This window comes from Microcaecilia unicolor, chromosome 8 (assembly GCF_901765095.1).
Source record: "Microcaecilia unicolor chromosome 8, aMicUni1.1, whole genome shotgun sequence".
NCBI classification, from domain to species: domain Eukaryota; kingdom Metazoa; phylum Chordata; class Amphibia; order Gymnophiona; family Siphonopidae; genus Microcaecilia; species Microcaecilia unicolor.
Window position 1 is genome coordinate 124,795,199 of NC_044038.1, and position 19,900 is coordinate 124,815,098.

Here is a 19,900-nt window from a genome sequence, read left to right on the forward strand (position 1 = left end):
GGAGACTGAGAAAACACTGAGCTTTGGATACTGTATATATAAACCTGTGCAGAACCCCAACTAGCCAGTATTTTCTCAGTCTCAGCAGAGGTAGAAGTACAGCCTGTGCAGTCTTCCTAGTCTGCTGAGGTAGTGTTTTGAAAAAAAAAATGATGGGGTTTATAATTGGGAATTTTTCTTCCTATCTCAGAAGCCCTGTGCGTGATTAAAAAAAAAAAGACTAAGTGCTTTCGGGGGTGTGGGTCCGGTGGGGCCCACTTTTTCCCCTTCGGGTGTTTAAATCTGCTAGTCTGGTCCCTCCCCCTGTGCTGCTCTATCTTCGATGGTGACAACTTTGTGCCTCGGCTCCTGGCTCAGCCCAGGAACTTTGAGTGCCTCACAATCAGCAGCTGTCAGGCTCTCTGTTACTTAAAAAAAAATAAACAAAAAAATTAATAATTGAGTCGGAAGGAGAGCAGTGCCGTTTTTGAGCTTGTCTGGCTCGAAGGAGCAGTTCTTTTTTCCTTAGTGGGAAGGAGCTCTGTGTTTTCAGTGCAGGATTCGTCTCTCTTCGATTTGGGGGATATCGGCTGCCAAGTTGCTCCATGCGCCGGGGCATCGAGACGCCTGGAGGCCAGTGTAGGCTCTGCGGAGAGCCGAAGCAGGTGTCTGCGGCTCCCCCCGATTTGGTAGCAGAGGCCCCGATAGCGTCTGTGGCATCGGGCTCGCAGGCAGTAGCGTTGGCAGCAGGCGCTGTTTTGGCGGGAACGGCTGCCATTTTGAATTAGGCCCGCCCGGCGGAGCCTGCAAGTTTTAGCTCTGTTTCTCCCTTAGCTACTCAGGCCTTGATAAATGAGGGGGGGGGGGGAGTTCTCTTCCTCCAGATTTCGTTTAGACACTATATCAGGCCTGGAAATCGGGACCCCCCCAGGTGGAAACTACAGGAGGGGGTAGTCCCTTTATTTCTAAAAGACCCCGTTTAGAGGGGGCAGAAGACGTCTATTTTTTTTTTATTATTCACCTTCAGGTTCTGAGAGTCCTCTCAGTGACATTGGGGAAGCAGATAATTTTGAAGGATCTCAGGAACCGGAGTGCGTTCTCCATGGGGAGGATCCCTCAGTGGTTTGAATTTTTCATAGGGACAAGCTTGCAGAGCTCATAGATCAGATTTGTGCTACTCTTAAGTTTCAGCATGCTGATATTCCTATGGGAGAAGCAAAGCAAGTGGACCCTCTGGTTAAAGGTATTCAGCATAAGGCGCGGTCCTTTCCTATGAATAAAGATCTCCGGGAGATGATTTCTCAGGAGTGGCTATTGCCTGATTCCCCATGTAAAGTGTCTAGGGCAATGGTGAGGCTTTATCCTCTTTCTCAGGAGGATAGGGATTCTTTTAAAGCTCCCATTGTCGATGTAGTGGTTACCTAAGGCTACAGCTATTCTGATAGATGGCGGTGCCGCGCTCCGTCATCCCCAGGATAGGAAGTTAGAATCTTTTATTAAGAATAGTTTTGATGTGTCAGCACTAGCCCTCCAGGCTTCGGTTTGCGGGGGCTTGGCAGCTTGAGCTTGTTTTTGCTGGGCCGAGAAACTTCTTGATTCGGTGGATATTGAGGTTTCTGGGGTCCAGAGACTCGAATTCATAGGAGCTCTGCTGGATTCTCGGACGGCTCGTGCCTATCTCCCAGAGACGAGAGCCAACAACTTGTTGTCCCTCGTCTCGCGGGTGCGAGCGTCCCAGCAGATCACAGCTCGGCAGATGTTGAGATTGCTGGGCCACATGGCCTCCACAGTTCATGTGACTCCCATGGCCCGCCTTCACATGAGATCTGCTCAATGGACCCTAGCTTCCCAGTGGTTTCAGGCTGCTGGGGATCTAGAAGACGTGATCCACCTGTCCACGAGTTTTCTCGAATCCCTGTATTGGACGATTTGGTCCAATTTGACTCTGGGACGTCCTTTCCAAATTCCTCAGCCACAAAAAGTGCTGACTACGGATGCGTCTCTCCTGGGGTGGGGAGCTCATGTCGATAGCCTTCACATCCAGGGAAGCTGGTCCCTCCAGGAACGCGATCTGCAGATCAATCTTCTGGACTTACGAGCGGTCTGGAACGCTCTGAAGGCTTTCAGAGATCGGCTGTCCCACCAAATTATCCAAATTCAGACAGACAACCAGGTTGCCATGTATTACATCAACAAGCAGGTGGGCACCGGATCTCGCCCCCTGTGTCAGGAAGCCGTCAGCATGTGGCTCTGGGCTCGCCGTCACGGCATGGTGCTCCAAGCCACATATCTGGCAGGCGTAAACAACAGTCTGGCCGACAGGTTGAGCAGGATTATGCAACCTCACGAGTGGTCGCTCAGCTCCAGATTAGTGCACCAGATCTTCCAGGTGTGGGGCACCCACCCCCTTGGTAGATCTCTTTGCATCTCGAGCCAACCACAAAGTCCCTCAGTTCTGTTCCAGGCTTCAGGCCCACGGCAGACTGGCATCGGATGCCTTCCTCCTGGACTGGGGGGAAGGTCTGCTGTATGCTTATCCTCCCATACCTCTGGTCGGGAAGACTTTGTTGAAACTCAAGCAAGACCGGGGCACCATGATTCTGATTGCTCCGTTTTGGCCGCGTCAGATCTGGTTCCCTCTTCTTCTGGAGTTGTCCTCCGAAGAACCGGGGAGATTGGAGTGTTTTCCGACCCTCATCACACAGGACGAAGGGGCGCTTCTGCATCCCAACCTCCAGTCTCTGGCTCTCACGGCCTGGATGTTGAGAGCGTAGACTTTGCCTCTTTGGGTCTGTCAGAGGGTGTCTCCCGCATCTTGCTTGCTTCCAGGAAAGACTCCACTAAGAGGAGTTACTTCTTTCTATGGAGGAGGTTTGCCGTCTGGTGTGACAGCAAGGCCCTAGATCCTCGCTCTTGTCCTACACAGACCTGCTTGAATACCTTCTGCACTTGTCTGAGTCTGGTCTCAAGACCAACTCTGTAAGGGTTCACCTTAGTGCAATCAGTGTATACCATTACCGTGTGGAAGGTAAGCCGATCTCAGGACAGCCTTTAGTTGTTCGCTTCATGAGAGGTTTGCTTTTGTCAAAGCCCCCTGTCAAACCTCCTACAGTGTCATGGGATCTCAATGTCGTTCTCACCCAGCTGATGAAACCTCCTTTTGAGCCACTGAACTCCTGCCATCTGAAGTACTTGACCTGGAAGGTCATTTTCTTGGTGGCAGTTACTTCAGCTCGTAGAGTCAGTGAGCTTCAGGCCCTGGTAGCCCAGGCCCCTTACACCAAATTTCATCATAACAGAGTAGTCCTCCGCACTCACCCTAAGTTCTTGCCAAAGGTTGTGTCGGAGTTCCATCTGAACCAGTCAATTGTCTTGCCAACATTCTTTCCCCGTCCTCATTCCTGCCCTGCTGAACGTCAGCTGCACACATTGGACTGCAAAAGAGCATTGGCCTTCTATCTGGAGCGGACACAGCCCAACAGACAGTCCGCCCAATTGTTTGTTTCTTTTGATCCCAACAGGAGGGGAGTGGCTGTGGGGAAACGCACCATATCCAATTGGCTAGCAGATTGCATTTCCTTCACTTACGCCCAGCAGGATACCCGACGCGACAGTCGGTTCGGGCAGTCAGTACTTCAGAATCTGTTCGGGTTTTAGAATCCAACTCCATCCCCCTAGGCCCATGTTTATTCTGTTCCAGGCTACACTCTGTTAGTTGGAAAAATTGTTAGGTCAATCTCAGTTATGTCCTCGCCGTTGCGAGGCCCAATTGACCATGTTTGTTGTTTTGAGTGAGCCTGGGGACTAGGGATACCCCATCAGTGAGAACAAGCAGCCTGCTTGTCCTCGGAGAAAACGAATGCTACATACCTGTAGAAGGTATTCTCCGAGGACAGCAGGCTGAATGTTCTCACAAACCCGCCCGCCTCCCCTTTGGAGTTGTGTCTTCCCTTGTCTTTGTCTTGCTACATACGGGACTGACGAACACGAGCCGGTTCGGGCGGGAAGACGGCCGCGCATGCGCGTTGCGCATCGGCGCGCGAGGACTAGCAAAGGCCTTTGCTAGTAAAGTTCCGATTGGAGGGGCTGCCGTGGACGTCACCCATCAGTGAGAACAATCAGCCTGCTGTCCTCGGAGAATACCTTCTACAGGTATGTTGTATTCGCTTTCTGGGGTCCAGGAGTTAGCCAAATTAGAAATGTGTTCGTCCTTTTTGCGCTTTACGATTTGTTGTAGGCTTCAGCCAAGAATATGGCGCTGCTAGTTGGAGCGCGTAGGGCTCTTTGGTTGCGAGGTTGGTTCGCAGATGTGGCCTCCAAGTCTAAATTGTGTTCTCTTGCCCTTTAAGGGTTCTATGCTCTTTGGTGAGGATTTGGATAAACTGGTACGTGGTCTTAGTGATACTAAACTTCCTTGTCTTCCGGATTTTTGTCACAAATCGGGGACTAGAGGAGCATCCGTGTGTGGACGTTCTAGGGAAGCTGGACGTTATAGACCGGGTAGGTCTATGGGGGGCTTCTAGAGGTGGTTGTTTTTTTTTTTTTTTTTTTCAGCGAACCCAGTCCTTTTGAGGGGCCCCATCGTGGAGGGCGTGTTTTCTCCTCGGGAGGTCCTAGTTCAGGGCGCAATCCCCAATGAAGGTGTGGGGGCCCAGCTTCTGGTGTGTGTGGGTGCTCGGCTGAGACAGTTTTATCAGAGTTGGGTCCGGATCACATCAGACCATTGGGTTCTCAAGGTGGTTCGAGGCGGCTACGCATTGGGAGTTCGAAGGTTCGCTCCCAAGTTTTATCTGGAATCCCCATGTCATTCTCAATCTCCTAGCACAGACCCCAGAGGAACCCCACTAACTACTCTTCTCCATTGTGAATACTGCCCATTTAACCCCACTCTCTGTTTCCTATCCTTCAACCAGTTTTTAATCCACAATAGGACTTTTTCTCCTATCCCATGACCCTCCAATTTCCTCTGTAGCCTTTCATGAGGTACCTTGTTAAACGCCTTTTGAAAATCCAGATACGCAATATCAACCGGCTCCCCTTTGTCCACATGTTTGTTTACTCCTTCAAAGAATTGAAGTAAATTGGTCAGGCAAGATTTCCCCCCACAAAAGCCGTGCTGACTCAGTCTCAGTAATCCATGTCCTTGTATGTGCTCTGTAATTTTGTTTTTAATAATAGCCTCTACCATTTTCCCCGGCACTTACGTCAGACTCACCGGTCTATAATTTCCCGGATCTCCCCTGGAACCTTTTTTAAAAATGGGCGTTACATTGGCCAACCTCCAATCTTCCGGTACCACGCTCAATTTTAAGGATAAATTGCATATCATTAGCAGTAGCTCCACAAGCTCAGTTTTCAGTTCTATCAGTACTCTAGGATGAATACCATCCGGTCCAGGAGATTTGCTACTCTTCAGTTTGCTGAACTGCCCCATTATGTCCTCCAGCTTTACCGTGAAGTCAGTAAGTTTCTCCTACTCGTCCGCTTGAAATATCATTTCTGACACCGTTATCCCACCCAAATCTTCCTCGGTGAAGACCGAAGGAAAGAATTCATTCAATCTCTCCGCTTTGTCTTCCTTGATCGCCCCTTTTACCCCTCGGTCATCCAGCAGCCCAACCGATTCTTTTGCCGGCTTCCTGCTTTCAATATACCAAAAAAAAAATTTACTATGTTTTTTTGCCTCTAATGCTATCTTTCTCCGAGGACAAGCAGGCTGCTTGTTCTCACTGATGGGTGACGTCCCCAACAGGAGGGGAGTGGCTGTGGGAAAACGCACCATATCCAATTGGCTAGCAGATTGCATCTCCTTCACTTACGCCCAGGCTGGGCTGGCTCTTGAGGGTCATGTCACGGCTCATAATGTTAGAGCCATGGCAGCGTCGGTAGCCCACTTGAAGTCAGCCACTATTGAAGAGATTTGCAAAGCTGCGACGTGGTCATCTGTCCACACATTCACATCTCATTACTGCCTGCAGCAGGATACCCGACGCGACAGTCGGTTCGGGCAGTCAGTGCTTCAGAATCTGTTCGGGGTTTAGAATCCAACTCCACCCCCCTAGGCCCATGTTTGTTCTGTTCCAGGCTGCACTCTCAGTTGGTAAATTTTTTTAGGTCAATCTCAGTTATGTCATCACCGTTGTGAGGCCCAATTGACCATGGTTGTTGTTTTGAGTGAGCCTGGGGGCTAGGGATACCCCATCAGTGAGAACAAGCAGCCTGCTTGTCCTCGGAGAAAGCGAATGCTACATACCTGTAGAAGGTATTCTCCGAGGACAGCAGGCTGATTGTTCTCACAAACCCGCCCGCCTCCCCTTTGGAGTTGTGTCTTCCCTTGTCTTTGTCTTGCTACATACGGGACTGACGAACACGAGCCGGTTCGGGCGGGAAGACGGCCGCGCATGCGCGTTGCGCATCGGCGCGCGAGGACTAGCAAAGGACTTTGCTAGAAAAGTGTTCCGATTGGAGGGGCTGCCGTGGACGTCACCCATCAGTGAGAACAATCAGCCTGCTGTCCTCGGAGAATACCTTCTACAGGTATGTAGCATTCGCTTTTTTTCGTAATGCCTCTTGGCCTTCTTTATCTGCACCTTGCATTTGCTTTGACACTCCTTATGCTGCTGCTTGTTAATTTCAGACGGTTCTTTCTTCCATTTTCTGAAGGCATTTCTTTTAGCCCTAATAGCTTCCTTCACCTCACTTTTCAACCAGGCTATCTTTTGGAGTTCCGTCTTTCTTTTCTAATTAGTGGAATATGTTTGGCCTGGGCCTCCAGGATGGTAGTACGTTATCTAAAGAGAACTCAGAATTCAGGACTTTGGATCGTTTGTTCTGCACGGCGGGGCTAGAAAGGGGGCAGCCGCTTCCAAGGCAACTATAGCCTGGTGGTTGAGAGAGGCAATTGCATCTGCCTACTTATTGAAGGGTCGTGTGAGGTACCTCAGGTTTTTACAGCTCATTCCACTCGGGGGGGGGGGGGGGGGGGGGGGGGGGGTGGCGGCCTCCTGGCCGAAAAATGGTGTGATCCCTCCGCTGGATATTTGTCTGGTAGCAGTTTGGTCTTCCTTACATTCCTTTGTAAAACATTATAGGATTGATGTTCATGCGAAGGAAGAGGCAAGTTTTGGTGCAGCAGTTTTGACCTCTGGCCTTGGGGGGTCCCGCCCATAGATGTTTACTGCTTTGATACGTCACAAGCGTCTTGACTGGTCTGGAGGGTCGCTGAGGAAGGTGAAAGTAGATCTTACCTGCTAATTTTCTTTCCTCTAGACTAGAGAGTTGCACTGGGACAGAAATCTTACCCATCCCCGCCCGTACCTGCTGGAATCTCACCCATCCCCACTGGAATCTCTCATCCCTGCAAAATTTTAACCCATCCCCACCCATCCCTGTAAGAATTTAATGTTACATAAAAGAACATTCTAGTCAGCTCCCTCAGTCTCTCTCTGGATTTGAGCCACAGCACTGTAAGCAAGGAAGGAATGGAAGGTGAAACACTCTAGTGTGCACATGTAAAATTTGTCTGATTTACTGGCACTGTGTGCTGAGAGGTCACCACATACACATGCCAGTAGGTCAGGTGACATCTGATGCTCATGTCTGTGTCAGAGCTGAGGTCTGCACATCAGCCTGGGAGCAAAGAGGATTAATTGTAACATAGTAAGTGACAGCAAATGAAGACCTGAATGGTCCATCCAGTCTGCTGAATAGTCACACTCATTATCAATTCATGATTAAAACAACAAGTGTGATGATATATACTTGATTATGGTCTTTCTTTTGTGTTTCTGGAACATAGACCATAGAAGCCCACTCCAGTCGATTTGTCTTCTCATTTGTGGGACACAGACCGTAAAAATCTATCCATCACCGTCCTTATGTTCCAGCCACTGAAGTTGCTGTCTAAGCCTTTTCTAGCCCATCCTAAACCAGACTGCCATATATGACACAGACCGTACAAATCTGCCCGATATTGGCCCTAGTTAATCACAGCCAGAGTCACTTGACACATCCACACACATGCAGCCATTTAAGGTTAGGTTTTTTTATAACTTCCATTTTCTAATTATGGATCCTCTGTGTTCATCCCACGCCTTTTTGAATTCCATCATCATTTGTGTCTCTACCACCTCCTTAATAGAAGACTTTCCACATTTGTGCTGTTAAAGCAAGGAGGAAGAAGAGGAGCGGAACAGCCAGTACGGCGCAGGATGGACGCACTGCGTGTGCGTGGCTATCTTCCCGCCCGCGTCCGTTCTCGCCTCAGTTTTTTTCTTTTCCGCGGTGCAGAGTGGCTGTGTGTCGGCTTCTCTCGCTTGTTCTTTATCGTTTTCTTTTTGTTTGACGTCGCCTTTTTTTCCTTTTTTATTTCCAGTTGTAAAAAAAAAAAAGGAAACCCTCTTTTTCTCCTTGGTAAGTTTCCTTTCGTTTCCGTTGTGGCCTTCTTGGGCCGCACGGCCGCGGTACTTCTTTTTTGTGCCCTTGGTTTGCACAATTGAGCCGTTTGATTTAGCGGCCGCGATTTTTCCGCTGATTTCATCGGAGCCTCCCAGCAGCTTCAAGAATTGTGCTCGGTTCTAGCGTTTGATCTCTGGCACTGACCTGCACTCCTGGTGCATCCAGTACCTTGGGCTCGACCATCGCCCAGACGCTTGCAAGTTGTGTCTAAAAAGCGGACACAGGCATCGAGAAGAGCTCTTAGGGACCGTCTTTTTGGAGCTCAGACTGATTCCTCGACATCGGTACCGAGGTCGGCGGTGTCGATATCGGCACAGGGGATGGCATTGACATCGGGAGTACAGGTAATGGCTGTCCGAACTTCACCTTTAGCTGGGAGTAGTGAGCTGTCGAGTGGGTCTCCACCTGTCTCGAAGGCTCCTGCTGTGCAGGCCCACCGGGACCGACCGATGTCAGACCCAACCCTGAGGAGGCGTGTGGATTGCACGTCCTCGTTGGTACCGAGGAGTACCGGTGACGTGCTTCGAGCAAAGGCGAAGAAGCATCGGCACTGGTCTCCCTCAAGACACGGTACCGGGAGCTCTGGGGTGTCGAAGGATTCGGCACCCGGAAAGCGTCAACGCCGGGGGGGGAGCGCTCACCCTCCATACAAGTGGTGTTGGTGCGTCGATCTTCGTACAGCCCGGTACCGCCTCCCAGGCCTTCACAGAGTCTGACTTCGACTCCGGTACCGGCCCCACAGCCTTCCTCGACAGCGACTCTGGAGGAGAGCATTCGAGCTATTCTTCCAGGCCTTCTGTAAGGGCTGCTGCCCCAGTACCGCCGATGGAAGCAGCGGCTAGCTCTGTGCCTGTGGTGAGGTCCCCAACGCCAGTACCGCTTGTAGCATCGGCCTCGGCTGCCGCCCAGGTCAACTTGACGTCGTTGGAGGGAGCTTCAACGCTGCCGGCATGGGAGTCGACTTCTCGTTATCGCCATGGTTCCTCGGCGTTGAGACGGGTCCGGTTTCGGACTGTAGTTCGAGAACTCTTGTCCGATACCGAGGAGGATGCCTCCTGGGATGAAGGAAAAGACCCCAGATATTTCTCTTCCGAGGAGTCCAGTGGTCTTCCTTCTGATCCTACTCCTTCACCTGAGAGGAAGCTTTCTCTGCTGGAGAGTCTTTCCTTCTCCTCCTTTGTCCGGGAAATGTCTATGGGCATTCCCTTCCCTGTGGTAACTGAGGATGAGCCCAGGACTGAGATGCTCAAGATCCTTGACTATCCTTCGCCACCTAAGGAGTCATCCACTGCCCCTCTGCATAATGTCCTTAAGGAGACATTGCTGACGAATTGGATGAAACCGTTATCTAATCCCATCATTCCCAAGAAAGCGGAGTCCCAGTATCGAATCCATAGAGAACCTGAGTTGATGAGGTCGCAGTTACCTCACGACTCTGTGGTTGTGGATTCCGCTCTCAAGAGAGCCAGAAGTACTAGAGATTTCGACTCAGCGCCCCCAGGGCGAGAAGCTAGGACTTTAGACTCTTTTGGGAGGAAGGCCTACCAGTCCTCTATGCTTGTGTCCAAAATTCAGTCCTACCAGCTCTACACAAGCATTCACATGCGGAACCATGTTAAGCAACTGGCGGACTTGGTGGATAAGCTGCCTCCGTAACACACCAGGCCTTTTCAGGAGGTGGTCAGGCAGCTTAAGGCGTGTTGTAAATTCCTGTCCAGGGGGTGCTTATGACACAACAGCCTGCGCTCAGACAGGCCCCTGCAGCTCCCCAGCAAAAGCAAGGGACGAGCTTTTGACTGGCTCCAGCTGAGCACAGCCACCATAAACGTACCTGTGTTTGACAATTTGCCAGTCGGAGGGAGGTTAAAATTTTTTCAGCAAAGGTGGCCTCTCATTACCTCCGACCGGTGGGTTCTTCAAATAGTCCAGTTGGGGTACTCCCTCAATTTGGTCTCCAGACCTCCAAATTGTCCATTGGGAGCTCAGTCCTTCAGCTTCCAGCACGGGCAGGTGCTTGCAGAGGAACTCTCTGCCCTTCTCAGCGCCAGTGCGGTCGAGCCCGTTCCACCAGGGCAAGAAGGGCTGGGATTCTATTCCAGGTACTTCCTTGTGCAAAAGAAAACAGGGGATGCGTCCCATCCTAGACCTAAGGGCCCTGAACAAATATCTGGTCTGAGAATAGTTCAGGATGGTTTCCCTGGGCACCCTTCTTCCCATGGTTCAGGAAAACGATTGGCTATGCTCTCTGGTTTTAAATGATGCTTATACACACATCCTGATACTTCCAGCTCACAGGAAGTATCTTCGATTCCGTCTGGGAACACAGCACTTCCAGTGTTGTGTGCTACCCTTCGGTCTGGCGTCTGCACCCTGGGTCTTTACAAAATGCCTGGCAGTTGTTGCAGCGTCGCTACGCAGACTTGGGAGTACATGTGTTCCCTTATCTCGACGATTGGCTGGTGAACAGCTTAGAGGCAGGAGCTCTACAGTCCATGCAGATGACTTTTCGACTCTTGGAGCTACTAGGGTTTGTCATAAATTACCCAAAGTCCCCACCTTCTTCCAGTCCAACAACTAGAATTCATAGGAGCTCTGCTGGACTCTCAGACGAGCTGGGCCTATCTTCCCGAGATGAGGACAGACAATCTTCTGTCTCTCGTCTCCATGGCCAGAGCGTCTCAGCAGATTACAGCTCGGCAGATATTGAGACTGCTAGGTCATATGGCCTCCACAGTTCATGTCACACCCATGGCATGCCTTCACATGAGATCTGCTTAGTGGACCCTAGCTTCCCAGTGGTACCAAGCAGCGGGGAATATAGAGGATGTGATCCAACTGTCCACCGAATTTCAGAATTCCCTTCAGTGGTGGACCATTCGATCCAATTTGACCTTGGGACGTCCCTTCCAAATTCCTCAGCCTCAAAAAGTGCTGACCACGGATGCATCTCCTGGGGTGGGGGGCTCATGTTCTTCAAATAGTCCGGTTAGGATACACACTCAATTTGATATCCAAACCTCCAAATTGCCCACTGAGAGCTCATTTGTTCAGCTCTCAGCACAAGCAGGTACTTGCAGAGGAACTCTTCGTCCTTCTAAAGGCCCATGTGGTTGAACCCGTTCCACTATGGGAAGAAGGGCAGGGATTCTATTCCAGGTACTTCCTTATGCAGAAAAAGACAGGGGGGATGTGTCCCATCCTAGACTTAAGAGCCCTGAACAAATTCCTAGTCCAAGAAAAGTTCAGGATGGTTTCCCTGGGCACCCTTCATCCCAAGTCCCATCTCCGTCCTGTTCAACAATTGGAGTTCATAGGAGCCCTGCTCAATACACGGATGGATTGGGCCTATCTTCTGAGATTGTTGGGCCACATGAACATTAAACCCAGTCTTTGGCTCTCACGGCCTGGATGTTGAGAGCCTAGAATTCGCTTCTTTGGGTCTTTCATAGGGTGTCTCCTGATTCTTGCTGGCTTCCAGGAAAGATCCCACTAAGAGGTGTTACACTTTTAAATGTAGGTTTGTCGTCTGGTGTGTCAGCAAGGCCATAGATCCCCTTGTCCTACACACAGACCGTGCTTGAGTACCTTCTACACTTACCAGGGTCTGGTCTGCAGACCAACTCCATATGGGTTCTCCTTAGTGCAATCAGTGCTTAGCATGTGGAAGACAAGCCTATCTCTGGACTGCCTTTAGTTTTTCGCTTCTTGAGAGGTTTGCTTTTGTGAAAGATTCCTGTCAAACCTCCACCAGTGTCATGGGATCTCAACGTTCTCACGCAGCTGATGAAAGCTCTTTTTGAGCCACTGAATTCCTGCCATCTGAAGTACTTGACCTGGAAGGTCGTTTTCTTGGTGGCTGTTCTGCTCGAAGGATCAGTGAGCTTGAGGTCTTAGTAGTGGATGTCCCTTATATTAAGTTTCATCACAATAGAGTAGTCCTCCACATGTTTCTTAAGTTCCTGCTGAAGGTGGTGTCGGAGTTCCATCTGAACCAGTCAGTTGTCTTGCCAACATTTTTTCCCCGTCCTTATGCTCACCCTGAGAAAACAGCTTGCACACCTTGGACCGCAAGAGAGCGTTGGCCTTTTACATGGAGCGGATGAAGCCCTTCAGACAGTCCGCCCAGTTTGTTTCTTTTGATCCCAACAGAAGGGGAGTCTCCATCGGTAAACGCACCATTTCCATTTGGCTAGCAGATTGTATTTCTTTCGCTTATGCCCAAGCTGGGCTGACTTTAGAGGGTCATGTCACGGCTCACAATGTCAGAGCCATGGTCACGTCAGTGGCCCACTTAATCTGCCTCCATTGAAGAGATTTGCAAGGCTGCGACATGGTCTTCAGTTCACACATTCACATCTCATTACTGCCTTTAGCAGGATATCCAACACAACAGTTGGTTTGGGCAGTCAGTGTTGCAGAATCTGTTAGGGTTTTAGAATCCAACTCCAGCCCCCCTAGGCCCATTTTTGTTCTGTTCCAGGCTGCACTCAGTTGTGTATAGTTTCAGGTTAATCTATGTTTTGTCCTCGCTGTTGTGAGGCCCAGTTGACCAATGTTTGTTGTTTTGGTGAGCCTGGATGCCAGGGATACCCCACTTGTGATAATGGTAAGCCTGCTTGTCCTCGAAGAAAGCGAAGATACTTACCTGTAGAGGGATTCTCCGAGGACAGCAGACTGATCATTCTCACAATCCCGCCCACATTCCTTGGAGGAGTTCTCTCCTTTTTTTCTTATGCTGTTGAATTAAACTGAAGAGCGCAGTTGTGCGGTGGGCGGGAAGACTCTATGCATGCGCGGTGTTGCGCAGCACGTGTGTCAGAAAGCTCTAGCAAGCTTTTCACTATTATGCCGGTTCCCAGGCCGACGCGGATCATTGACCCACTGATGAGAATGATAAGCTTGCTGTCCTCGGAGAATACCTGCTACAGGTAAGTAACTTATCTTTACCGTCTCTTCATCTACATCGACATATTACATAATATTAAAATAACATACAATCAATGTACTCACCAAACTGCAAATATTACATAGTACACATCGACACCTCTGGACTGGCAGTTACCCCTTCAAGATTCACATAAGTCTCATCAGTGTCTGATGCTAACAGCGGGAGTGACATGTAATGAAGCCATCTCTCTCTATCATCACGTCTGTGTCCACTTGATTTTCTTATTGAGCCCAACGGCTCTACCGTATTCCAGGTAAAGGTTGTTGCTCAATGCCAACTAATAATACTGACACATACTCTCAATAATTGAATCGGATGTAAAACCACAAATCGCAGGTCCTGAATCAAAGATCCGTCAAACTCGTGTTCTACAAGGGGTGCCTCACTCCTATTGACCCTCAAATTACTGAGATGCTGTGCAATTCTTTAATAGATCTTCTGGTTTGACCCAAATACCATATATCTGAATTATGTCTTAAGCTTTAGGTATTATGATCCTATCAGTTATCATTGCATACTGGCAATAGAAGCAATGCCCACAGACTGAATGGTGATGCATATATCTTCATTAACTTACTATAAATCAAATTTATTGACCAGTTCACTTAAATTCTTCCCCTAGTGAAATCAAATCTTGAGATTTACACAAAATTTGTTGCACTTGGGAAACTTGAGAAAAATACGGTAATACACATGTTAATCGCCGACACTGATTGCAAGAAAACCATTCTGTGTGGATATTAGCAGCTCTTAAATGCTCTATGTACTATCTTAGGATACCCGCATTGTAAAAAGTGGGTTCTTATGGCTTTGAGAGTTCCCCTGATAAGACATCTGAATATCCAAAAAATTGATCCTCTATTCACTTACTTGCCATGTGAATTGAATATAAGGGTCAGTGCTATTCAGATACAGCAAAAACTGTTGTAAAGAAACCATATTGCCTGACCAAGTCAAAATATCATGAGAACCTTGAGGACAGTAGACTAATATTACCATTGGGAGGACAGGACCATGTTAAAGATGAGTTTGTTGCCTTCAGAAAGAGTTTGATCCATGTATGTCAGCAATAGCCAGATGACTAGGAGAAGTAACATGATGGCAGAGAACATGAAGTGGGTCTAGATCAAGAAACAGGGCCATCATTCAGAGGAGTTGCCTTAAGGAGCTCGCCCAGGAAACATGACTTTCTCCTTGTATATACTGTGGTGTGATAACACTGCTGTAGATAATTTACATGTAACAGGTAGAAACAAGGCCATCTTTCAGAGGAGTTGCCTCAAGGAGCTCGCCCAAGAAGTATAAGAACATGGGTAGCCATACTGGGTCAGACCAATGGTCCATCTAGCCCAGTATCCTGTTCTCCAAACAGTGGCCAAGCCAGGTCACAGGTACATGACAGAAACCCAAATCGTGGCAACACTCCATACTGCCATGTCTCTCAGACTGGACTTTTCCTCCAAGAATTTGTCCAAACCTTTTTTTAAACCCAGATACGCTAACCGCTGTTACCACCTCCTCTGGCAAAGAGTTCCAGAGCTTTAACTATTTGTTGAATGAAAAAATATTTCCTCCTATTTGCATGACGTTCTCCTTGTATATACTATGGTGTGATAACATTGCTGTAGATAATTTACATGTAACAGAAATCATTACTATGTGACGTTCAATGGTGGTAGGGCCTAATTGGGAAGCGGCAGCAACAGTCAGTAATCACTCCTGAGCAACAGATCAGGATCTACAATACAGCACAGTGAGCAACAGATAAACAGGATTACAGAACGATTGAGCTTGTGAACCTGACTGTAAGTTCCCTTGGGGTCAGATTCGGAAAAGATCTACAAGTTTTTAAATTATAAAAGCTTTAATTATGTGGCATGGGTGTATTGCTAGCAAGGTATGTGTTGAATAGACTGGATGGACCGTGCAGGTCTTTTTCTGCCGTCATCTACTATGTTATATATATATATATATATATATATATATATATATATATATATATATATCCGAGGACAAGCAGGCTGCTTGTTCTCACAACTGGGTCGACGTCCACGGCGGCCCAAAAAATGAATTTTTCCCAAGTAAAAATAGGCAAAGCTTTGCCCCAGAGCGCGAGGTACGTGTACCGCGTATGCACGGCCATCTTCCTGCCCATCGTGTGAGAGTTCCGCTTGTTTTTTCTTTTCCGCAGTTGGAGAGTAGCTGCTTGTCCGTCTCTGTTCGACCCAAAGAAAGAGCCTTCGTTTTTGAGCTTTGCTCAGTTTTCTTTCTTCAAATTTTTAAAAAAAAATCCTTATTTTTCAGGGGGTTTTTGTCCTGTTAAGTTTTCTTTTGCTTCCATTCCGTTGCGGCCATGGTTTCTCATTTTTGTGCCCTTTACTTTTGGCACCATCGAGAATTTTGACTTTGCCGCCGCTATTTTTCTGTCCATGTCATCGAGGACTCCCAGCGGCTTCAAGAAGTGTACTTGGTGCAACCGGACGATCTCAGGTACCGACCCCCACACGTGGTGTCTTCAGTGCCTTTGGCCCGACCATCGCCCAGACGCATGTAAGTTGTCTTATCTTGAAAAAGCGGACACAGGCGTCGACATGCTCTTTGGGACCGACTTTTTGGAGCTTTGTCCGGTTCCTCGATGTCGACAGCGGTTCCGAGGTCGGCGGCGTCGATGTTGGCACCGGGGATGGCATAGAGCGCAGGGTAATGGCTGTCCGGACATCACACGCTGGGAGCAGTGAGCCATCGAATGGGTCTCCACCTGTCTCGAAGACTCCTGTGCTGGACAGGCCCATCGGGACCAACCACTCTCGGTCCCAACCCCGAGAAGACGTGTGGATTCCACGTCCTCGTCTGTAGCGAGGAGTATCGATGACGTGCATCAAGCGAAGGCTAAAAAGCATCATCGATCTTCAAGACACGGTACCGAGGAGCTCCAGGGGCGTCAAAGGATTCGGCACCCGTGAAGCGCCGACGCCGGGTGGATAGCTTGCCCTCCATACAAGAGGTGTCAGTGCATCTGTCTCCTGACAGCCCGGTACCACCGCCTCAACCTCCACGGGTTCTGTCGCCGGTTCCTGCACGGACCCCACAGCGACTTTAGACGAGCGTATCCGAGCCATTCTTCCAGGTCTTCTGGAGAGGTTGCTGCGTCAGCTGGCTTTGCTTGTGGTGAGGTTTCCGACGCCGGTACCGCCTGTGGCATTGCCGCCGGCATGGGGGGAGTCTTCTCGGCATCACTATAGAGGACATGGTTCCTCGGCATTAAGACTGGCCCGGTTTCGGACTGCAGTTAAGGAACTCTTGTCTGATACCAGTACATAAGCACTGCCACGCTGGGAAAAGACCAAAGGTCCATCAAGCCCAGCACTCTGTCTCCGACAGCGGCCAATCCAGGCCCCAAGAACCTGGCAAAAACCCAGAATTTAATAACGATCAATGGACTTTTCCTTCAGGAATCTGTCCAGACCCCCTTTAAACTCATCAAGGCCAGCTGCCATCACTACCTTCTCCGGCAATGAGTTCCAGAGTCTTTACACGCTGAGTAAAGAAAAACTTTCTCCAATTAGTTTTAAACCTACCACATTCTAATTTCATCTTGTGTCCCCTAGTTCTATTGTTAGAAAGTGTAAACAAACGCTTCACATCTGTCCGCTCTACCCCACTCATTATTTTGTAGACTTCTATCATATCACCCCTCAGCCGCCTTTTCTCCAGGCTAAAGAGTCCTAGCCGTCTTAACCTCTCCTCATAAGGTAGTCGTCCCATCCCTTTTATCATTTTCGTCGCCCTTCTCTGCACCTTCTCCAATTCCTTTCACCACCTAAGGAGTCATCCACGGTTCCTTTACATAATGTCCTTGAGGAGACACTTCTAAGGAACTGGATGAAACCACTAAGTAATCCCACCATCCTCAAAAAAGCTGAGTCCCAATATCGGATTCACGGAGAACCTGAGTTCTTGAGGACACAGTTGCCTCATGACTATGGATTTTGGATTCCGCTCTCAAGAGAGCCAGGAGTTCTAGAGATTTTGCCTCTGCGCCCCCAGGACGAGAATCTAGAACCCTGGATTCTTTTGGGAGAAAGGCCTACCAGTCCTCTATGCTCATGGCCAAGATTCAATCCTACCAGCTCTACACGAGCATTCAGTTGCAGAACACGGTGAAGCAACTGGCGGACTTGGTCGATAAGCTTCCTCCGGAGCAGGCCAAGCCTTTTCAGAAGATGCTCAGGCAGCAAAAGGCGTGTCGTAAATTCCTATCCAGGGGTGCTTACGATTCTTTTGATGTTGCATCCAGAACCGCTGCCCAAGGTATAGTGATGCACAGACTCATGGCTGCGTGCCTCTGACCTGGACAATCGAGTCTAGCAGCGGATTGCGGATGTCCCTTGGCGGGGGGATAACATTTTTGGCGCGAAAGTTGAGCAGGTGGTCGATCAGATCACGCAGCGGGAAACCGCTATGGACAATCTCCCACTGGGCGCCTTCTGCCTCTGCCTCAACTGGTAGACGATTTTTCCGTGGAAGGAGGAATGCTCCCTATGCTTATAATAGGCGTAGGTACAATCCTGGTTCTCGACAGCCTTCTCAGGCTCACCCCCAGCGCGCTTGTTCACGTCAGCAGCATGCGCCAAGGCAGGCCCCTGTGGCTCCCCAGCAAAAGCAAGGGACGGGCTTTTGACTGGTTCCAGCTGAGCATAGCCGAGCAAGGGACGGGCTTTTGACTGGTTCCAGCTGAGCATAGCCGTCATAGCCGTACGATCTGCCGGTTGGAAGGAGGTTGTTTTTCACCAACGGTGGCCTCTCATAACCTCCGATCAGTGGGTTCTTCTAATAGTCCGGCTAGGATACTGCCTCAATTTGATCTCCACACCTCCAAATTGCCCACCGGGAGCTCAGTCCTTCAGCTTCCAGCACAGGCAGGTACTTGCAGAGGAACTCTCCGCCCTTCTCAGCGCCAGTGCGGTCGAGCCTGTTCCACCAGGGCAAGAATGGATGGGATTCTATTCCAGGTACTTTCTTGTGCAAAAGAAAACGGGAGATGCATCCCATCCTAGACCTAAGGGCCCTGAACAAATTCCTGGTCCGAAAGAACTTCAGGATGGTTTCCCTGGACACCCTTCTTCCCATGATTCAGGAGAATGATTGGCTATGCTTTCTGGACTTAAAGGATGCTTATACACACATCCTGATACTTCCAGCTCACAGGAAGTATCTTCGATTCTGTCTGGGAACACAGCACTTCCAGTATTGTGTGCTACCCTTTGGTCTGGCGTCTGCGCCCTGGGTCTTTACAAAATGCCTAGCAGTAGTTGCAGCGTCGCTACGCAGACTGGGGAGTGCATGTGTTCCCTTATCTCAACGATTGGTTGGTGAAGAACACCTCAGAGGCAGGAGCTCTGCAGTCCATGCAGGTGACTATTAAACTCCTGCATCTACTCAGGTTTGTTATAAATTATCCAAAGTCCCATGTTCCAGTTCAAAAACTAGAATTCATAGGAGCTCTGCTGAACTCACAGACAGCTCATGCCTATCTCCCCAAGGCGAGAGCAGATAATCTTCTGTCTCTAGTTTCCATGGCCAGAGCGTCTCAGCAGATCACTGCTCGGCAGATGTTGAGACTTCTAGGCCATATGGCCATATGTGACACCCATGGCCCGCCTTCACATGACCCTAGCTTCCCAGTGATATCAAGCTGCAGGGGATCTAGAAGATGCAGTCCAGCTGTCCACCGATTTTCACAATTCCCTTCAGTGGTGGACAGTTCGATCCAATGTGACCTTGGGGTGTCCATTTCAAATTCCTCAGCCACAAAAGTGCTGACAACGGATGCATCCCTCCTGGGGTGGGGGAGCTCATGTCGATGGGCTTCACACTCAAGGAGTTTGGTCCCTCCAGGAAAAGGGTCTTCAGATCAATCTCCTGGAGTTGCGAGCGGTCTGGAACGCTCTAAAGGCTTTCAGAGATCGGCTGTCCAATCAAATCATCCAAATTCAGACAGACCATCAGGTTGCGATGTACTATATCAACAAGCGGGGGACACCGGATCTTGCCCCCTGTGTCAGGAAGCCGTCCTGATGTGGCTTTGGGCTCGTCGTTATGACATGGTTCTTCAAGCCACATATCTGGCAGGCGTAAACAGTCTGGCTGACAGAATTATGCAACCTCACGAGTGGTTGCTCAACTTGAGCATGGTTCGCAAGATCTTCCGAGAGTGGGGCACCCCCTCGGTGAATCTTTTTGCCATTCAGATCAATCACAAGGTCCCTTAGTTCTGTTCCAGGCTTCAGGCCCACGACAGACTAGCATTGGATGCCTTTCTCCTTCATTGGGGGAAGGGCCTTCTGTACGCATATCCTCCCATACCTCTGGTGGGGAAGACTTTGCTGAAACTCAAGCAAGACCGTGGAACCATGATTCTGATTGCTTCCTTCTGGCCGCGTCAGATTTGGTTCCCTCTTCTTCTGGAGTTGTCCTCCGAAGAACCATGGAGATTGGACTGTTTTCCAACCCTCA

The 19,900-nt window shown here is 49.4% G+C and overlaps 1 protein-coding gene across 2 annotated transcripts in view; it reads left to right on the plus strand.

Moving 5' to 3' along the window:
- Positions 1 to 19,900, plus strand: part of NPM1 (nucleophosmin 1) — a 129,171-nt gene that overhangs the window by 106,292 nt on the left and 2,979 nt on the right. The gene's annotated exons all lie outside the window — the stretch shown is intronic.